This window comes from Nicotiana attenuata, chromosome 6 (genome assembly GCF_001879085.1).
Source record: "Nicotiana attenuata strain UT chromosome 6, NIATTr2, whole genome shotgun sequence".
Classification (NCBI taxonomy): Eukaryota; Viridiplantae; Streptophyta; class Magnoliopsida; order Solanales; family Solanaceae; genus Nicotiana; species Nicotiana attenuata.
The window spans coordinates 44090583-44107434 of NC_031994.1; the positions used below are offsets into that span (position 1 = coordinate 44090583).

The following is a 16852-nucleotide window of genomic DNA, read 5'->3' on the forward strand; positions in this document are numbered from 1 at the left end:
ATTATGAGTTGACATCATTAAACTATTGTTTGCTTCTGAGCTCAACGGCTAGAAAATACTATCCTTCTAGACAGCGTCTCACCCTACCTGTTCAACCTGGGTCAAAAGAGAGGCCAACTGTTCTTCACTACAAGAAGAGTCTCAATGAATATACTAATGGGAGCACAAGTGAGTTAACCGTACAGAGGCTTCAGTTGTTGCAGTATATTTGAAGTGAAAGTTCATCAAATCTTAACTCATAATTCTATTGAGTAATACCACAACATTTCCACGGTAAATCATTTGTATTTCTGGAACTGTGTCATCTTCCTAATCTTTCATGTATCTATGCGGAGTCTATAACCTCAATTACTTTGCAGGAGCTGGTCGTCCTGCTTGACCACCACGTTCGTTGGCACACGTCTTCTACATGGTAGCGACCACCAAAAACTCAGTTCCTGTCCGCTACAGTTTTACAAGAAGATTCGAATGCACTGATTTCTGGAAATAGTATCGACGGAATGTATATAAAGAAGAAAACAGCATTTGATCTTTGCATATGTAACAGTTAGCGATAAAAATCATGCTGTTATAACATATTTTAGTAGTTTATTAGTTATGAACAACATATTTGTATCATTTCATGTTTTCCCTTCTACCAAACTTTGCGATTTATTTTGTATTTACTTCGACACCAATACATAATCAATTGTATTGAAAAAATTTGTCGAATACGAACATATGACACTACCATTTCCATCTCTTTATTTCGCTACTCAATAGGTCCTTTTGTATTATAAGTATACGCTATGACAAGTTTGTTGCAAAGTCAGTAATTACTATTTCGTTAGTTAGGCGTCATTCTGATAATAGTTAAACTGATCCGACTTATATACGTTATGTTATGAATATTTGAACGTGTAAACCTAACCAGCACTTCATTTTCACAATTATAATTAACTTACTGTTGTACTCTACGTAAAAGCAATCAAATAATAAACTGAAGATTTCGTTATGCTTATAGTCAAATTTTTAGCCTCTTTAGCCTTATCGTTTGGCTTTTTCAGTTTTGCTTATACCTGTTCAATTAATTGTTATCCTTACAGTTTTCTTTTTCAGATTTTTGAATATGCAGTTGTTTCTGTTACCATATTTCTCACACGTTTTCCCACTCCCATCAACAATCCTCATGTTCCTCCCCACTACTTCACATCTCCCTTCACAAATCATCCACAATGCCCCACTATAACCACTTCCCCACTACACTAATCACATCATATTATAAAATAACTTCATAAATGAGGCGTTAAAACAAGAATAGGTGAAAGAAGAGTATTACGTAACAAGTATTTCTGCAAAATCAGTATAGCCTCAAGTCGTAAAATTTTCGCACAATAACAAAGGTATGAAGTTTAATGCACTGTTTGCACATTTACGATTTACATAATTTCTGTTTACGTAATCAGTATAGCCTCAATATTTTGATTCACTAGCTACCCATGAATAGATGTTGCTGCCCAAAGTGCTATCCAAAATAGTTTGTACTACAGTAACACCTGTACATTTTATATTATACATCACATTGAATACAAGATCAAGTTTATATTTTGCTGCTAAAAATATCTCCCTTTTTTGAGTTTACTTAACATTTTGATTTTACGTAGTGAATACAAGATCAAGTTCAGTTTCTGCTACTGCAACGATCCTTCCCTTTGCTTGATTTAATATATTCAGATGTTGATTTAACTGGAAATCTAGAGTACTTGGTTAAAATTAAGAAATTTAATCTGCCTTGACTAAAATAGTGAATGTCGAATTTCTTTTAACAAATTCAACTCTTTTATTTAATACTCAAACATCCAAACACACCACCCCAATTATATCACTTATGGTTACTGTTTTTAATTGAAATATAGGATAGAATCATGGACATGAATATACTATATTTTATGTGAATGGGATAATTTATTATGTAAAACTGTAATTGTGTTGTCATCTTATTAGTAAACTGACTTAAATTACGCTGCGTACCTAAATCCTCATATCGTAATTTAGCATAATGTGGTGTCTGTTTTTACCTTAGTCGTTACATGGCTAGAATTGCTGAAAGTTATAAAGTTTTTACACTTCCTTTTAATTTTCAAAAATACAGAATTTTTCTCGCAAATTCTTCTCATCTCCTTTAACATTCGAAAAAATTACCACAAAGTTATTTCTATTTTTTTTTGGCGGTCGATGGTCAACCAAGGAAGCTTTATATCCAGTACACATGTTTGTCCTTCATTCACTTTGACAATTTCTTTTAAAATAGTTGTATAAATCCATCATTATTTTCAAATAATATGCATGTCCTATATTATCACAAGGATATGTTGTAGCGATTCTTATTGTTTAATTGGTCTTATTTCAGATATGGCTAAACAAGGACACAATCAAATTAATCCAACTACGAGTTCTCAAATTCAACAAAGGGGACAACGTAGAAGGTTTCGCCGTCGCAGCATTTATTCCTATAATAAATCAGACTCAAGGCTGAAGTTATCAGGAAAATCCCAACGGCGATACAAAATAAGTTAAGAGATCGAAGGGCTAAAAGAAGGGAAAGAGAAAAAAAATTTAGAGAGCTTAGGCCTTCATTAGACGAACAAATTAGAAATTATCAAATTACTCGAGATGAACTAATTGATTCTATAGACAAAATTATACTATCTGATTGGGAAGCTTTAGTAATTTTAGTAGATTCACTTGGTCAACCGTTAGGTACAATTTTAACTGACATTTATCACGAGGTTTGGCCAAGTGAACCTTTTTGGGTTTATGTTGTTAAATTTGAAGCTGAGTGGGAGAACCGTCTGTACAACTACCTTTAAATTTACAATGAATGAAAGTTTGTTATTTGTTTGCAACATTATCTGTCATTTTACTCTATTTGTTTCTTAAGACTATAACATAAAATACAAAACATAATGGAATAACACTAAATTCTTCCTTTAAATAAGGCAAGTTTAACAAGATACCCAATGTCTTAAATAAGAAAAAACATGAATAAAAACATTACTTTACGCTCTTTAGTTCATTATATATAATTCTCATGTATAGTAATACTTTACAATCTGTTTTGCCTATTTTCAAATCAAATATTTATGAGGAATATATTTTTATTTACGTAGTTACAAATATTAATTCATCCAAAATATACTTGCACTACAGTATACCTTTATAAATTAAAATATTAACTTAACTTAAGTTCCTTTCGATAAGTAAAATTAAACATAGATATTTATATTATTCATACGAAGCAATGGTTTCGGAAGTAACATACAAGAATAATTTGTACACGACTTGATTTTCGTCCCATGGCGTATACAACTTCGAGTATAAAGTTTTACAAGACGGTCTCCTACAGAGGTTTTTATGTATATATCAATTTGCCATGGTAGATTATAAACATTAACAGTATTTGGAATCACTATAATAGGTATTCCCATCCTTTATGCAATTTTCTTACTGTGGTTGAAGGTGGATCCATTCTCTTCTCTTACTTCATATGATAATAAACTACATCTTACTACTGTATTGCGATGAATTATGAGTAAAATTGAAAGGTATCACCTACAAAATATATTTAAAAAAACCAGCAGCTATTGTTCAGAATCCATATCACACAACACCTATAGGTAGAGTTGAGCATTCACCAATTACAAAAACTCCTAACATTACAACATATGCGTTAAAATAGTTTCATGATGGTAGGTGCATGCTAATCTCCAATTAAAAAAAAAATTAACCATTTCTTACAAAGACCATCTTCTTGGAAACGATATATTCTGTCGTACAATCCACATTTTTTGCAATAAAAACAACAATTGTTCCATCAATGTGGAAGGCATGCACCTTATAATTCAATGTTGGAATGAATGTAGATACAACCACAGTCTTACATAACAACATTTGCGAGGGACAGTAAAAGTACTATCTGATATTTCTCTGTTGCTCAGACCATTTGTTTTTTTCTTTACTGCTCTTCGTTGATACTCTATAAAAAAATACAGCTAATACATCAATTATCAAAGATAAATACTTTATCTATCTGTCAAGTTGCTTCATTTCATCGATGAACATAAATAAGGTAAACAATGAAATGCTATTTAATATGACTTCATGCGTTATAAATTATACTCAAAATTTTGATGTTTGACTTTATAATTTTCGTTATAGGTGTTGGAGATCACCATACGTCTGAACTAGCTTCACAGGTTTTGGAAAGTTTCTTCAAATACTACTGTCATGCACTTCATTCATACGTAGCCACCTATATTACTCTCAACAAAATTCATCTATTTATTTTTAATTTTACTCCTTTTGTATTCGATCGCTAATTCTAATTTGCAATATACATATTTTTATTATCTCTGTACACTCTTCTTTTCTTATAATTTATCCGCGCATCGCGCGGGTACTATACTAGTTAGATTATAATAGCAAAGAACTAGACTAAAAATATAAATGACTAATATGTACCATAAAATTTTAGAAACTTTATATAAAAACATACATATATAGGTGTAATAATAAATTTAAATAGCTACTTCTATAGTTGGTATGGTTCGGTTTTTTTCAGTTATTTTTTTGATTAAAACCAAAACCAAACCAAATTTGATCGTTTAAAATTCAAAACCAAAACCAAACCAAACCTAAAAAGTATCGGTTTTTCTAGTCCGTTTGGTTCGATTTTCGGTTTGGATCGATTTTTCGAATTTTTATGAACACCCCTAGCTAGAATTATATTCTTCAAACTACAAAAATTTGAAAAATAGGTCATAAATTGCATTTTTGTGCCCTCATTTTGTTAATTTAAGAGACATATTCCTATCATACGTAGTTCTTTTTGTCCTTTCATATATAATTTAATAAAAAACTAAAAAGAAAAGGAGAAAGAGTTTACCTCTGCAGAATGTTCAGAAATGTTAGAGAGTATTTTTCGGTAGCCCTCCTTATTTTTCCGAACCCGTTTGCCTTTTAATTTCTTCCTGTGGTGCAATTCCCTCCACATTAAAATTGAAAGAATAGATGGAAAAATATTAGAGAAATAAAAATAAAGCATCTTAATTAATGATGGCAAAAAAAGAAAAAAGAGAAAAAACAAACACAGAAGAGCTAGTCTATAAATCCATCTTTACTCCAAGTAGAAATATGGTGTCAAAAGCCTTTTTTTAAAGCTAAATCTAGCATAAATTAATTAACATTTTAGAACAATGATAGCCATTTTAATGATCACAAATGCATTTATGACATAATTTAATTTATGAGAAAGAATTCTAGTGAGCAATTATTTAATTTATTAAGAAAGCAAAAGAAAAACTTAAGCACTATGATTATCGACTTAAACTTTGGAGTATGGGTTTCAAATGTTGGAAAATAAAAAATAAAAAATAAAAAAGAAAGAAAGAAAGATATTTTGTAAGGGCCAAAGTCAAAATTATATTGATTACTATACGACCCTTGGCGGAAAGGAAATATCTAATAAATTTTAGTCATGCTTAGTGTAATCCCTCGCTTATATCATGGGAAAAGCAAAAGCAATGAAATAAACAAAAGAATATGACCAATTACCTATGTTTGCTCTTTATAAAGTATATAAATAAATAAAAAAAAGAAAGGAGCATATTTTAATACCACTTCCACACAACTAACAGCAAAAGTAAAATCGTGCTTTCTCATTATTTTTTTCTTCTTGTAGTATTCACGATCAATTCCAAGTTCTTTAACTTTCAAATACTAGCTCTTAAAAAAACATTCATTTCAAATTGAAATTTGCATGTATGCAATATGGGCTTATTCTTGGGGTAAGTGCACAAACAACCGTTTTTAGGGCTGCTATTTAGAGATTTTTCAGTACTTATTTTCTGTCCAAAAAATTTAAACTAAAAATTTTTGTTTCAGAATAATTCAGGACATTAGTATTTTGAAAAATTATATTAAAAGACTAAATTCAGGACACATTGACTAATTCCTAAATAACAGTCTTTTAGAGTGACTACCCTGTGTCGTTTTTACGTATTTCTTCCACATATATTATAATGTAACAAAAAGCTCTATATTTCAAATTGAATTTCTTTTTTTCCTTTTTTTGCCTTTCTAGAAACCTTAGTTCAATGGAAGAAGTGAAAACATACCTTGTGATATCAATGGATTGTGCCGGCCCATCCTCTTCTACTTTGATGACTGGTAGTTCAGAGCGCCCACATGCTAATGGACTTGTAAAAATTGTATGGGGTAGCTACTTTTTAAAGTGGTATTTACTTTTTATCCAGCATTTTTAATGCTTAGCAATAGTAGCCACTAGTCTATTAAAATTAATATAAAAAGACTGTATTACCCTTCTATCTCTTTCATGTTAAGGAGAAGAACTGTGCCACGCAAGGTTCGGAACCTTCATGCCTAGACAGTTGCTATCGCAGTGCTTTAGAAATGGGAAAATAGCAATTTTTATCCCTGTGTTATTGTCTTATTCCGATTTTGGCCCCTGGGAAAATAGCATTTTTTATCGCAGTGCTCATTTTTTTATGGTTCCTTTCATGATTATTCGTGAATTTTATTTTCGTATCTGATCTTGTCGCCTTAAGTTAGTATGACTTTCATTTTAATAGGTAAACACCAGCGTCTCTTTTTGTGCGCAAAAAATTTCAAAGCTCTTCAAATTCCTCTTCCGCTTTGATTTACAAAAGAAATATTTAAAGAAAGAAATAAACTAGAAACGTTATGGATCCTGAACTTACAGTTACAAGTTCAAAAGTTAAGGACACTTGATCCTGAACTTCGAGTTCCAAGTTCAAAAGTTAAGGACACTTGGTCCTGAACTTAGACTAACAAGCTCAAAAGTTAAGTACAATAGGTCCTGAACTTACAGTTATAAGTTCAAAAGTTAAGGACAATAGGTCCTGAAGTCTTGAACTTAGACTAACAAGCTCAAAAGTAAAGGACAATAGGTCCTGAACTTAGGCTAAGAAGCCCAAAAGTTAAGGACAATAGGTCCTGAACTTTATTGTCCTGAACTTAGACTAACAAGCTCAAAAGTTAAGGACAATAGGTCCTGAACTTAGACTAACAAGCTCAAAAGTTAAGGACACTTGGTCCTGAACTTACAGTTACAAGTTCAAAAGTTAAGGACACTTGGTCCTGAACTTAGACTAACAAGCTCAAAAGTTAAGGACAATAGGTCTTGAACTTAGACATACAAGTTCAAAAGTTAAGGACAAGTAGTCATTAACTTAGAGTTACAAGCACAAAACTTAAGGACAGGTGGTCCTGAACTTCGAGTTCCAAGTTCAAAAGTTAAGGACATGTAGTCCTGAAGTCCTGAACTTAAAGTTGCAAGTTCAAAAGTTAAGGACATGTAGTCCTGAAGTCCTGAACTTAGAGTTGAAAGTTCAAAAGTTAAGGATACTTGGTCCTGAACTTTTATGAGCAGAAGGGTGTTTTCGTCCGAGCAGGGAAAGTTTATTAAAGCAGTGGCTAAAGACTAAAGACATTTTAAACAGTGGCTTAAAAGTAAATACATGTGTTATTAGTGGCTAACGGTGCACTTCCCCTAACGGACTTGTTATAAAGAACTAAGACAATGTCTAGGAAAATTTTAGTGCTCAATAATATACACATACTGTACCAGTAAAGACTAACTGAATTTATGAAATGAATCAGTTTTTACATTTACCACCCTTATACTTTAAAAAATTATTTGGAAAAATGACATTTATAACCGCTCTCAGAAAAACTATAAATTTTCTTTTGTGTGTGTGTGGTGTGTGTATACATTTTTATATACTATATACAAAAAATATACAAATTTTATATACTTTTATGGCTATTGGATATAAATAGTTTCTGTCGCGGGCTAAAAGTGATCTTTGTCCAACTTATTTTTCTACTTCCGAGAAGGTTACTAATGCTCTATATTACCAATTCAAACTCACACTCAATTTCATGTCTTCTAATCGGATTTATCATTTGCACCGTAAATTCTATCGACTCTCGTTCAACTCGGAGTAAGATGATCTTATTTTAATTAAAACATCTTAATTCTTATCCCTCTTATGGCCCATCTGGCGCAACTCCAAATTAATTGGATTATACTGGATGATTAAACAAAAAGGTAAAACAAGTTAACATTTTATTAGATGTTTTAGACTAGAATGTTTTTTGCATGACTTGAAAATATTGTAACTTACTTCATTTTAGAGAGCAGTAGCAGCAGTGCCACGGAAATGAGTAGCCCATTTGGCCAAGCTGCAAAAATCAGCTTATTTTGAGAAGTGTTTTTTTTTAAAAGTATTTTTTTCAAAAGTACTTTTGGTGAGAAGCAGTTTGTGTTTGGCTAATTAGTTTGAAAAGCACTTCTGAGCAGCAATTAGTGTTTGGCCAAGCTTTAAAAAACTGCTTCTAAGTGTAATTTTCTTAAAAGTGCTTCTAAAAAAAAGTGCTTTGTAGAAGAANTTTTTCTGCTTTTCCAAAATTGCTTCTGCTTTTCCCCAAAAGCACTTTTTTTCCTTCAAAAAGCTTGGCCATACAACTCAATTTTTGGCCAAACACGCTAGAGGTTCCACAGCCAAAAGTGTGTATAAAAGCGGAAAAGCAGAATGAGGCAAATTGGGAAATACTTCACCAAAACAAAGGCAAGATCTTGAAATAAATTCATAAAATTTGTAACATGTATAGTCATAATTCGTTCTGTTTACAGTTTCACAACATTGTCATATTAATTTAAAGCAAACGCGTTTTTTTCCTTAAAAAAAAAAAAAAAAAAGAGGGGGGGANGGGACAGATGCGGATGAACATATATATTATGAACTCAACTGAACCAAACGTTTTCTATGATATTTACGTAAAAAGGATATATTAATATTTCAATAGACATTAGATTTTGACCCAATAGTGTCAAAGGATAATATGTTCAGTATTAAGAATTTTAACGGTTGAATTTGTAAGTTAAAATCCTGAATCAGCCTCGATCGGACTCGGGAGGAGGTGGGAAACTTACCTTAGCAAGCTTATCATAAGAATCAGCAGTGTTTGGAACTAAACCAACCAAAACCTCTTTAGGAATGTTATCAACTAGCCATTTTGGCCATCCATCAACCAATTCATCTCCTCCCATTTTCCTAGAGCCTCTATTTGATAATTCATTTCCTATTCTAACTCCAACTCCATTTCTAATTCCATCCCTTCCTTTGATCATCTCCTTTTGTTCTCTACTAATAATTCTCTTTTCTGCTTCAACTCCATGATTCCTCCCATTCCCTTCTTGCTCCCTAATTCGACTCATATCCCTCATATTCTGTTGTTATTGTTGTCGTCGTTGTCGTCGTCCTTTAACATAACCATTATCAAGTTTCATTCTCTCAAACCTCTCGGGAGACAAACCATAACCCCTACCTTGAACACACCCCATTGATGGATGGTCCCTTCACGTCGCGAATCTCCTAAAATTCTTTAATGTTGAGTGGTGATAATGACCAAGTGAACAATGCAAATAACTAGAAGAAGATGATTGATAATAGGTTAGATTCATATAATTTGGCGACTGTTTATGCCCCAGCTTGATCATGTTTCACTGTTATAATATAGCTAAATGGTTCTAATTGTGAATTTCACACTTTGCAGGAGTGAGTGGCATGCATGAGGCCTTAAATCTGTATCTGGAGCTAAATTGAAGCAAGAAAAGCCCCTAGGAGCTGAGTACGTGGGAAGACGAGAGAAAGAAGAGATAAAATGAAGACCTAGACTAGGGCGGCCACTAGCGCGATCGCGCTAGCCCAGGAAGTCGAGGCAGAATGATAGGCTATATGCGCGGTCATTAGCGCGACCGCGCTAGCCCAGTTCCGGAAAATTAAATTTCAGGGGTAAAATTGAAAGTTCGGAGGCAAATCCACTTAACCTATAGAAGGTCTAGCTCGCCCAAGAGAGGATTATCAAGGGTTTTCATAACTTAGTTCAAGGCAAGGAGAGGCAAGAGGCAAGGAGGATTATTTAACATCGAGTTCTTCCTTTCTTCCTTTTGTGTTTTACAATTTATGATGAAATTGAATATTGTTGTGATGGACACTAGTATGAGTAGCTAAATATTTAGTCTAAGGTTTTGATGGAACCTATTGAAGGATGAACTTCTTGTTATGCTAATATAGTTTGCCCGGTTTAATCTCTATTTGTTCAACTATGTTCTTATTGTAGTTAATTGATAGGATCCTCAATTAGCTGTGCCTATTTAGTGTGCATAACTCGGGAGAAAGTGCATATTTAGGTCAATTGTTGAACAACACTACTCCAAAAGTATATGAGGGATCAATAACCGAGGGTTTAAAGGCGGGATTAGGGATAACGAAGCCTTGGGTGCAATCTAAAGTGAGCTGTAATAAACAAAGTCAGCTAGCGTAACTCGGGAGAGTGCGTCTAGTAAATTGTCGTGATTACTCGGGAGAGATTTGCGATAATAAGAGTGCTCATGATTGATAGAGACGATTAGACAATTCTATGTGAAACATAACCGGAAGGGATTCCATCAATAGGGGAAATCATAACCTTAGAACCTTCTCTTAATTGTTTACAACTTAATCATAGTTAGTTTTCAGTTGCTTATTTACATTTATTCTTAGTTAGTAGAAACATCCTCAATTGTTATTCAGAAAGTTTGGGAAGTTGATTACGTAGAATTTCGTAAGTCTAACGAGAGTAATTGATAGGTTAATTCCTTGTGGGTTCGATTCTGGGCTAAATACTCAAATTATATTTGCAACGTCCGCGTGTCCTTTTTATAAGGCATAGTTGGGCGTGACCAATGATATGAGTAACGAATGAAGCATTTTAATAAAATAAAAGAAAGGAAACGGTAAAAATGTAAGAGAAGTTCTAATTCTCTTTGTCCCTAGGCCGGCAAATATTTAATGGAATAATGTAATAATTGTAAAAGGAGTCATTTTCCAGGAATTCTTTGCTTTCGTCGTCATGTAGAAAAATATGGAAAACAGTAATTCATGAATTAAGTCCATGGTTAATGACCAGGTTCCTTCTGCTTTCTCGAGGAAATTTACTCTTGTTTTTGGAGATACAATTTTTATTTATTTTGTAATAAACTAAAAGGTTTTGGCTGGTAGAACCTAGTCAAATTACTCCCTCCGTTCCAATTTATGTGAACCTGTTTGACTGGGCACGGAGTTTAAGAAAAAATGAAGACTTTTAGAATATGTGGTCCTAAACAAGTCAAAAGGGGGCCCAGAATCTTTGTGTGGTTATAAAAACTTCTCATTAAGGGTAGAATTGTAAGTTTAAGCTAAATTGTTACCAAATTTAGAAAGGGGTCATTCTTTTTGGAACGGACCAAAAAGGAAATAGGTTCACATAAATTGAAACAGAGGTGTTGAGATTAACTATTGCTAATCATTTGCTCGTATTACCATTATTAGCTTAATTAGATAGTTGGTTAGTGGTTGAGTTAGTTAGTGGTTACGTTTGGACAGTTGTCCATCAGCTGGTTGTTAGTGGCTTAGGCTAGCTTCTCTTCTTCCTCCTAGCTTAGTCCGTTACTCTGTATATATATATATACACATACATGTGTGTAGTGAAGTTTAACATTTTCAGAAGCAATGAAATCGATATATTCTAGAATGTTCCTCCTCCATTGTCATGCAACTTTGAGATTGCAGATCTGAGCATCCGCCATTGTTGCCACTACATTCCGAGCTGAGTTAGTGAAAAAATTACTGTTCCATTGCTATATTTTAATATGGTATCAGAGCATAGGTCAGAAATTTCAATTCATTTCTCAGATCTGTTGAATTTAATCTCGTAATCTTCGTTTTGTTTTTGCTTTTCTAATCGAGTGCACACATACCTCGATTTCATCGAATACAACAATTTTTCCTCTTGAAACCTCTATTACTCCTCTAATTTTTTTTTTGAAGTTAAAATTCTGAGTTGATCGAATTTCGTTTGAATCTTACACTGTAAGAAATGGCTAATGACGGAGACACTGAACGACCTGCACCTACTGTGACTGAAACTCTCAATCAACCAATTATTGATGCTAGTAGCCCTCTTTACATGCATCCCTCTGACAATACAGGAATAACTTTGGTTCCTGTTCCTTTTGATGGTTTTGGCTATCGCTCATGGAGAAGAGGTGTGATGAGAGCCCTTTCTGTGAAAAATAAACTGGGCTTCATCAATGGTGACTGCAAAAGGCCAGATCTAGATTCCTCAAGCTATCAGTTGTGGGAGAGATGTGATGATATGGTAACTTCATGGATTTTGAACTCTTTGGCAAAGGAGATTGCAGATAGTGTTGAATATGTGACAGATGCAGTTGAATTGTAGAAGGAACTTGAAGATCGATATGATCAAACAAATGGAACAAGACTGTACCAAATTCAAAAGGAGATTAACGACCTATCTCAAGGAGCACTCGACATCACTGGCTACTACACAAAGATGAAGAAGTTATGGGAGGAACTCACTACCTTGATTGCCAAATCTCATTGCACATGCAACTGCACATGTGGAGCAAAGGAAAATATGCACAAGGCAGAACAGGATAGAAGGCTAATACAGTTCCTTATGGGGCTGAATGAGGCCTATACTGTTGTTCGAGGAAGTATCCTCATGATGAACCCCCTTCCCACAATTACACAGGCCTTCTCACTATTGATTCAGGAAGAACGACAAAGGGAAATTAAACCTCACAACTACTTAGCTCTTGAGTCATCAGCCCTGAATGTCAACACAAGCAGGACAACATCTTTCAGAACAAATTATTCTCCTAACAACACTCAAAGCTACAGGAACAGATCCTTCTATGATTACTGTAAAAGACCATGTCACACAAAAGAGAAATGTTATAAGCTTCATGGTTATCCTCAAGGCTCAAATCAGAATCAGAATCCAAACCTGAATTACAACCAAGCTTCCAATTTCAATCAGAACCCAAGGCAAAGCTATAACCATGGGAATAATTCAAGTGCAAATCAAGGTGCCAGGTTCAATAGGGGAAATAGAGGAGTAACTAATGCTCATGTAGCAGCCACAGACACTCAAGATGCTAGTGATGAGAACTGCAATACTCAAAATGTCAGTCTCACAAAGGAGGAATACAGTCAACTTGTGAACCTGCTGCAACAGTTCCAAACAGGAGTAGTGAGAGACAACCTAGACAATGTCAACACCTTATCAGCAAACTTTGCAGGTATAATAGCTTGAACCTCCTCCATTGATTTTGGGAAACTCTCATGTGAATGTTTCAAAAACAAGACTGATTCATGGATTATAGATTCAGGGGCATCAAACAACATGACCTTCAATAGATCCTTACTAACCAATATAATAACCTTACCTTATCCCCTGCTTGTTATTCTCCCAAATGGTTATAAAGTGAAGATGACTGAGATTGGTAGTGTTGCACTTACTCCTGAGATCATACTCAATAGGGTGATGTTGGTCCCTTCTTTTAAATACAACCTGATTTCTGTTCATTCTCTAGCTTCTCATCTCAATTGTCTTGTTGCATTCATCAAGTTTTATTGTATACTGCAGGCCCCTTCAATGAAGAGGCCTCTGGTGATTGGTAGAGTCAAAGATGGGCTCTACATCTTGTGTCCAAGGTGCTTGAAGAACAACACTACAGGTCCTAGAGCAAGTGTCACTGACTTCATGTCCACTCCTATCACTCACTGCACTTGTAACACACAATGTCCACTCCACTCTGTTGTGAATATAACCCCTCATGCCAATAAGTGTGTTTCTTCATCCTCAATTGTAAATAGTCCAAGTGCAGGCAATGAAAAATAGTTTCCTTTTGAAAATTCTTTTTCTAATTGCTCTAGTTCTTCTTCTTATATGTGTGTTAAAGACCATGTGGATATTTTGTGGCATAACAGACTTGGACATGTTCCCTTTGTGAAAATGAAGAACATTCCCTCTATTCCTGTAACCTTTTCCTCCAAACAGCCCTTCAATTGCACCATTTGCCCAATGGCCAGATTCTTGAGCTCTTACACATTGACTTATGGGGACCATATCATGTGCCCACACATGACAAGTATAAGTACTTCATGACCATTGTAGATAATTTTAGCAGAACTACATGGACTCACCTTCTCTCTAGTAAAAGCAATGCTTATCAAGTCCTCAAAGGATTCCTCAATTTGGTAGAAAACCAATTTGGAGTAAAGGTTAAAGCTGTGAGAATAGATAATGGACTGGAGTTTACCAACACAGAAACAACCATGCTATTCCAGTCTAAAGGCATCATACATCAAAGGACTTGCCCTTACACCCCACAGCAAAATGGGGTGGTGGAAAGAAAACATAAGTATCTCCTTGAGACAGCCAGGGCTCTCCTCTTTCAGTCCAAACTACCCCAAAATTATTGGGGGGAATGCATTCTATGTGCAACCTTCATCATAAATAGATTGCCTTCCACTTCCATCAATAACCAAACTCCTTATGAACTGCTATACAAGAAAAAGCCAAAGTATTCTCACTTGAAGAGTTTTGGGTGTCTGTGCTACCCTACTGTACCTAAGCCCCATAGAGATAAATTTGAACCTAGAACAACACCACATGTCTTTGTTGGCTACCCTTTCAACACAAAGGGATACAAAGTCCTAAGTCTGGCCACTAGAAAAATCATTTTTTCCAGAGATGTCACTTTTAATGAGTATATCTTCCCATTTGCAACCAACTTAGACATGTGTCCCCAATCTAGTTCCTCCTTCTCAATTCCTTTCATTGAACCCTCTGACAGTACAGACAATACACAACAAACATCTGATCATTTGGATGTTCAAGGGGGTAATGTTGAGAACACAACTAATCTCATGTCACCTACACATGATCATTTGTCACCTAATTCTCCTGCACAGCCTTCACCACAGAGCTATATTGAACAATCTCCTGTAGAACCTATACAACTGAGACAGTCATCAAGAACACATAAAACACCTAGTTACTTACAGGACTATGTACATTCCCTGCCTAAGCTTGAGCCAAACACCAACACCCTTAGTGCATTATTTTCTGTGAACTACCATGTTGCCTCTGATCTACTAACCCCTAACAGTCAAGCTCTTGTGAGAAATGTTTGTCATGACAGGGAACCATCATCATATGAGGAAGCAACCATTGATCCTGCATGGCAAGCTGCAATGACACAGGAGTTTGAAGCTCTTTACTCCAATCACACTTGGAACTTGGTAGCTCTACCACCAGGAAAGCAAGCAATAGGGTGCAAGTGGGTTTATAAAGTGAAGCATAAAGCAGATGGTAGTATTGAAAGGTTCAAGGCCAGGTTGGTTGTGAAAGGCTACACACAACAGGTAGGAATAGACTACACAGAAACATTCTCCCCAGTAGTGAAGATGACAACAGTGAGAGCACTGATAGTCACAGCAGTAAAGAAAGGCTGGTGCATATCCCAGCTAGATGTAAACAATGCCTTTCTTCATGGGGACCTCAATGAGGAAGTATATATGCAAATCCCCCCTGGGCTTGTTGTGGACAAACCTGGACTGGTATGCAAGCTAAACAAGTCTCTCTATGGGTTGAAACAAGCCAGTCGATAGTGGTATGCAAAATTGACTGAGGCCTTATGCTCAAAAGGCTATACACACTCCATGAATGATTATTCTCTCTTTTACAAGAAGAATGGGCACTCATTGGTGTACCTTGCAGTGTATGTTGATGATGTATTGCTTACTGGAACTGATGAAGAAGAAATCGCACACTTGAAAGATTTTTTGCATGAAAAGTTCAAGATCAAAGACTTGGGGGAGCTACATTTCTTCTTGGGACTAGAGGTGATGTACAAAGATGATGGCGTGATCATATCTCAACGGAAGTTTGTACTGGACATGCTGAAGGAGTATAATTGCCTTGACTGTAAGTCATGTTCCTCACCTTTAGATCCTACAGTGAAGTTGAAAGCTAAGAAGGTGCCATTCTACAAGACCCTACATACTACAGGAAATTGGTAGAAAAGCTAAATTTCCTAACTAACACTAGGTTGGACATAGCATATGGTGCTCAGCACCTAAGTCAATTTATGCAGGAGCCTAGAGAGCCACACTTGAAAGTAGCCTTTCACCTCCTTAGGTATTTGAAAGGTGATCCTACTATGGGAATTTTCATGTCCACAGACAAATACTACACCATTAGAGCATATTGTGATGCAGATTGGGCTAGTTGTCCAGATTCTAGGAAATCCATCACAGGCTACTTGGTGCTTCTGGGAAATAGCCCTATTAGTTGGAAGCCCAAGAAACAAGAAACTATTTCACTGTCTTCCGCAGAATCAGTGTACAGGGCCTTAAGAAAAGTGGTGGGAGAACTAGTGTGGTTGAATAGGTTGTTTGAAGAACTAAGTGTCCCCTTTTCAATGCCTATTTCAGTATATTGTGACAGCCAATCTGCGCTTCACATTGCAAGGAATCCAGTCTTCCACGAGAGGACCAAGCACATAGAGGTGGACTGTCACTTTGTGCGCGACCAATTACAAGCAGGGCTAATCTCACTCCGCCACATTGGTACAGATGATCAATTGGCAGATATTTTGAGTAAGGCCTTGACTGGGATCAAGCATGGCACCACATTACGCAAGTTGGCTGTGTTTGCAACACCTCCAACTTGAGGGGGGGGGGGGATTGAGATTAATTATTGCTAATCATTTGCTCGTATTACCATTATTAGCTTAATTAGATAGTTGGTTAGTGGTTGAGTTAGTTAGTGGTTACGTTTGGACAGCTGTCCATCAGCTGGTTGTTAGTGGCTTAGGCTAGCTTCTCTTCTTCCTCCTAGCTTAGTCCGTTACTCTGTATATATATACACATAC

General features: G+C 35.4%; 1 long non-coding RNA gene across 1 annotated transcript; it reads left to right on the plus strand.

Annotated features, from left to right (window-relative positions):
- On the plus strand, positions 8 to 607 carry LOC109228254. The gene is made up of 2 exons (XR_002068352.1): positions 8 to 273; positions 360 to 607. It is a non-coding gene; the product is annotated as an uncharacterized LOC109228254 (long non-coding RNA).